The sequence below is a fragment of the Octopus bimaculoides genome, chromosome 5 (genome assembly GCF_001194135.2).
Source record: "Octopus bimaculoides isolate UCB-OBI-ISO-001 chromosome 5, ASM119413v2, whole genome shotgun sequence".
In the NCBI taxonomy this organism is placed as follows: domain Eukaryota; kingdom Metazoa; phylum Mollusca; class Cephalopoda; order Octopoda; family Octopodidae; genus Octopus; species Octopus bimaculoides.
The window spans coordinates 16,058,269-16,064,710 of NC_068985.1; positions in this window are offsets into that span (position 1 = coordinate 16,058,269).

The window sequence follows — 6,442 nt, forward strand, 5'->3', positions numbered from 1 at the left end:
TATATATATATATATATATATCAGAGACCTAGGAGTAATTGTTGATAACAATCTCAGTTGGAGTGTCCACGTCAACAATAAGGTCGATATAGCTCGTAGGATGAGATCCTGGATCTTAAGAACCTTCCGGTTCTGAGAACAAGGTGTCATCATTCCACTTTTCTCCTCCTTCGTAAGGCCACACCTCGAATACTGCTGCCCCTGTGATCTAACCATACAAAACATCTCGAAAATTGAATCACCCCAGAGGGCATTCACTAAGCGAATTAAGGGCATAACTGGTCGCGATTACTCTACTCTCACCAGCGCCGCCGCGAGCAATACATCATTTGCACGATGTGGAGAATATACCGCCAGCATTGCTCAAATGACCTCAACATTAGCTTCAAAATTCATGCAAGACTAAGACCACGGGTCATACGTCCCCTACCAAATTCAGGTTCACAACACATAAATACACTGCAACACAATTTTTCCTCAACAGGCTCTGCCCTATTTAACATTGTCTCAAAATAGATCAAAGAGGAAAAGGATCCCATCACCTTTAAACGGAATCTGGACAAATTTCTTCAAGGAATATCAGATAAGCCACCTATACCTGGATACAACTCACTCAACAAGAACTCCCTACTCAAATGGACCATGATACCACAAAATTTGACTTTAAAAGGATTTCGACAATCCTATCTGGTGGTGCTGTTAAGTTAGACATGGCCTGGACCAATCTTTGATCGAAACATATCTAAGTTTTATATATAGGTGCACAAAGACATATGCACGTTTATACATACATGTGTGTGTGTGTGTGTGTGTGTGCGCGCGTGTGTGCGCGCGTGTGTGCGTGCGTGTGCGTGTTTATGAGTGTGTGTGTGTGTGTGTGTTTGTGTGTGTGTGTGTGTGTTTGTGCGTGTGTGTGTGTGTGTGTGTGTGTGCCGAATCGAGATCGTAATGGCTTTGGTACCTTCAAATTGTATTGCACCAATTAACACCACCTAGTAGCAATGACACGACGAAGTAAAATCCACATCGTAGCATGCTTGCTTTACATTCTTTCATCTCTGTGCCTATTTGGTGAAACCAGCGAAAGCTGCAGTCACAAAAATTCCGGCGAGATTGTTTTACACTCAACCCTTGTGACTAATAACTATAAAAGATTATATGCTTTTACACCGCCTGATGAGAGATATAAATTTCGAAACAGAAGGTTAGGTAGTGAAAGTGTTGCTAAAATGTGAGATCTCGCTTATGCTTTATATAGTATATCATAGACTGGCTCTTTCCGTCTTTTGTTTTTCCCAATACACTTGTGAAACAGCTTCAAGCATTTCATAATCTTAGCATTATTTTGTGAGCACATTGTGTAAAAGTATCTTGCTAAGATTAATTTGACGGTATCGTTTGAATACATGAGTCGCATTACCAAATACACACATACACAAACGCACATACACACACAGGCACGCACACGCCCGCACACGCCCGCACACGCACCCCCACACACAATGTAACGTATGTATTTGGAAAATGAAGATACAGTTTTAACAGAGCTATGTGTGAAAAATAATGAAAGTCGTTACTCTACACCACTTATCTCTCCGAAGGCAGGAATAGCGTCAGCCTAATTTGCTTCTAGTGTTCGTAAACATTACTAGAAAAAATGTTCAGTTAGTGATTGGTGGCTTATAAATATTTATACGGCATACAATCTAGGATTCAATTACACTAGTAAGACTAATTAGTACAATTGTTCATGCGCTAACAGGTCGGATTAGTCTACAGCACATTACACAGTATGTTTGGATGAGTTGAAAAATAACATAAAATATCATTTAAAATAAGACGCCATTTAAAATATACCATTTAAAAATAAAAGTACTATTTTAACTTCGCTGGGAAGCGTAGACAAAGTAGTCGCATCATAGTTGTTATTTTTCTCTCTGAAGGGTAATTGGAAGAGGTTGCAGCGTTAGATTTTCATAATGAAAAAAAATGACATTCTCTCTCCTCGAAGATGTGAGTAATTTTGTTTATTTCTCACAGCTTGTCTAAAATTGTATGAATTAAAAAAAAACAGACTTTACACTTCAAATTACCCAGGCGCGTTAAGTAACGCACAATGAATTCATTAGTTAATCCACGTCGTCAGCACCTGCACTGTTATGCAAATTAAACTAATATAACTGAGTTCTAGTTTGTATACATTATAAATATCTTTGAGCTCACAGTCTCTGAACTGACAAAGAGATTGTTTGCTTTATGGTGGATATGTGAGAAGTAGTGATAGTGTTCCAATGTTTTTTTTGCCTGCGGAGACATAAAGCTTATAGTGTAATGATTTTGCTTTTCACAACTAGGCTAAAATACTGTAGTAAAGGTGTACTGAACAATTCAAATTATCGAAAACCGCTTTTGTTTTACTTGAGCCCCAGAAATCATAAGGCCGGTTGCTCGGTTTCCGTGGTCTATAAATGATCGAGATCGTAACATTCCTTGCTAAACGGGACGCCGGTCCGTTCCATGGTTCAATGCCAACAATTTTGAGGGGAGGGGACAAATCGATTACATCGACCCCAGCAATTGGCTGGCATTTTATTTTATGAACCCAGAAGAGAAGAAAGATAAAGTCGACACCGTTGGGATACGAACTCACAACATGAAGAACCAAAGAAAAGTCGTTAAGTAATTAATCCGACGGGTTAACGCTTCTGCCAGTTCATCACCTTAAAAGACGTTGAGTACAACAATGAAAATAGAAGTGCGCGAGTCCCATTATTTACTATTTTTCAAACATTTCTTTTTTTTTTTTTTCAAAAATCCATTTATATAAATATTGTGTACTTTTTTTTCTGTTTTAAGACGACACCTGTAGATAAGTAAGTAAAAAGAACTCGAAACGGTTGAACTACTATATATATATATAATGTTGTATATCTTATATTTGTGTATATTTGTGTGTGTGTGCGCGTGTGCTTTTGTGTGTGTGTGTGAGAGAGAGAGAGTGTATTTGTGTGCGTGTACATGTGTGTGTGTGTATGTGTGTTTCCCCATTCTTTTTTTTTTAAATATGCATCATTCTTTCAGTACAACTGTTTCTAGTTCGCCTTACTTATATCCAGGTGTCAAATTTAAAATTACAAAGTAGTACACAATATTCATATTAATCAAATTATGAAAAAAATATTTGAAGTAGTCGGGAAAAAAAATGGAAACAATCGCCTTGAGGAATATTATTCAGCGTCAATTTTTTAACGGTTCAACAGTTCTCTTTATATGAGAAATATTGATTTTCATAAGGTGGAAATAAAGATATTGAGGCGACAAATCTAAGAATAACAAAATATAACTGCATTTAAAGATTCTGATATCAAGTTCGAATAGTGAATCGACAAACAAATATGATAGATATGTTCCTATACATGAATGTTCATGCCAGTTTATACCGAGTCGGTAAAACATCGTTACGACTACAGAAACGGTTATTCCTTTATTCTTTTATTCTTTTATTCTTTTACTTGTTTCAGTTATTTGACTGTAGCCATGCTGGAGCACTGCCGTTAGTCGAACAAATCGACTCCAGGGCTTATTCGTTGTAAGCCTAGTATTTATACTATCGTTTTCTTTTGTCGAACCTCTACGCTACGAGGACGTAAACACACCAACATCAGTTGTCAAGCGATGGGCGGACGCACAAACACAAAAACACAAATACACACGCACACACACACACACACAAACACACACAAACACATACACACACACATATACAACGGGCTTTCCGTCTATCAAATCCACTCACAAGGCTTTGGTCGGCTCGAGGCTATAGTAGAAGACACTTGCCCAAGGTGCCACGCAGTAGGACTGAATCAGGAACCATGTGGTTGGGAAGCAAGCTCCCTACCACACAGCCACTCCTGCGCCTATTTAGCTTTTTCATTTAAATACACCAACAAAACAGGACAACAATATATGAATAATGATTAATCTCTAAAAGCTAAACAACTTAATACAATGTTTTCTTTAGTTTCTTTATTGATGAGCTACTTTTTTTATATCTTCATATTGTATTGTAACAAGCAATACTAAGAGTGTTGTGTGGCTAGTTTAACCACAGTTCATCAGATTCAAAACTTTTTTCATACTCCAACTGTCTTTCGTGTGAAGCTAAGCACGGAAATATCTACACGCAATTATTTATAGCCTATCGTCGATTTATATATATTCCACCCGATGAAGCGCCTGCACACAGCTGTAGCTAAAAAATATTCAACTGTATAATAATTATAAAAAATAGTCTTCCTTAATTGTATATGAATATAAACTGAGCAACTTAAATCTTGTGTGCAGTGCAGAAATAAATGTTGTGATCTACTATTAAAGCCTAATATCCTCCACCCACATATTATATTGTTCTTACACACATACACACATATATATATATAATTGATGAAGGAAACGGAAGATGGATTTAGCACGAACCTTTATTCGGCACGACAATCGTTTCGACCCATCCTGCATCTGTTCCATGGGGGTAGGATATTCTTTTCTACTCTAGGCACAAGGTTCGAAATTTTGGGGGAGGGGGGGCCAGGGGGGCAGTCGATTAGATCGCAACTGGTACTTAATTTATCGACCTCGAAAGGATGAAAAGCAAAGTCGACCTCGGCGGAATTTGAACTCAGAACATAAAGACAGGCGAAACACCGCTAAGCATTTTGCCCAGCGTGCTAACGTTTCTGCCAGTTCGCTCGCCTTCCCATGGGGGTAGGATATTGCGTATCTAATTGTGTTGCACCAATCAGTGCAGGCTGTGTCACTTCAGGTGCTTGGTGTAAAAACAAGATATCCTAGTAGATATACTAGTGGTTGGCTGGCTGGTTCGTTGGCACTCCGTCGGTTACGACGACGAAGGTTCCAGTTGATCCGATCAACGGAACAGCCTGCTCGTGAAATTAACATGCAAGTGGCTGAGCACTCCACAGACACGTGTACCCTTAACGTAGTTCTCGGGGAGATTCAGTGTGACACAGAGTGTGACAAGGCTGACCCTTTGAAATACAGGTACAACAGAAATAGGAAGAAAGAGTGAGAGAAAGTTGTGGTGAAAGAGTACAGCAGGGTTCGCCACCATCCCCTGCTGGAGCCTCGAGGAGCTTTAGGTGTTTTCGCTCAATAAACACTCACAATGCGCGGTGTGGGAATCGAAACCGCGATCCTACGACCCCGAGTCCGCTGCCCTAACCACTGGGCCATTGCGCCTCCACAGATATACTGGTATATATACTAGCACACAACTAGATGCACAATATTCTATTCCCATGGGGGAGAAGCAGGAGGGGTCGAAACGATCGCCGTGCTGATTAAATATTCGTACTAAATCCATCTTCTGTTTCCTTCATCAATTATAAACTCAACAAACACTGCAGACTTCCTGAAGCTGACCCAGTGAGAATTATATCGTAACTGTGAATGACATCAGATAGCCTAAACGGTGAATGCGCTTTAATCGGCATATTGATAGACATACAGAAAATCCAGTCCAAGTAGTTACATATCTATATCTGTGTGTGTCTGTGTGTGTGTATGCATGTGTTGGAGGTGGGGGCGGGGGTCTCTGTATTTATGCATATGTGTGTATACACACATACTTATTGTAATATATTCGTCAACCTGAGGTTATGATGAAGAAAAATCAATCAATATGCTGTGCAATAGGATTGAGCTCTCAACAACGCGGTTACGAAGTGAAAATCTTAACCACAAAAGTAATACCTATTTGATATAGGTTGCAAATATATACTGTATTATGACAGCAAGTGTGTTTGAAAATACAGTTTATAATTAAACTAGTAATCGAATATCAATAAAACACCGATCATAGCTAATAAATTGGTTATTAATCGATCCGACTACAGAAAGAGGTTATTAAGTGTATTTAGTTCATTAAAAATCTTAGCGTGCTAAACTTCACATGAAAAACAGTTGTGCTAGGAAAATTATTGAATCTCATAAACTGTGGTTAAAATTCGCAACATGACATTTGGTATTCATTTGTTGGTATTTACCCCAGACCAGATGTGATCAAGTACACACATGCACACACGCTCATACACACACACGCACACACACGCGCACACACATAAGTATATGTATGAATGCATAAAATAAATACATTATATATATATATATATGTATATATATATATATATTATTTTGTTTAAAAGAGTTCCAACACTGTCTGTTTTTTTATGTTTTATTTATATTCCTGCAGAACCAATGTGGGGTATAGAATATGGAATATACAATATATAATATAATATACAATATATAATATAAAATAAAATAAAATAAAAATGGATGGCACCATGAAATAAAGTATTGAATGTAGATGAAATATTGAGTGTTCAATATAAAGGATCAAATATATAAATATAAATATAAATAT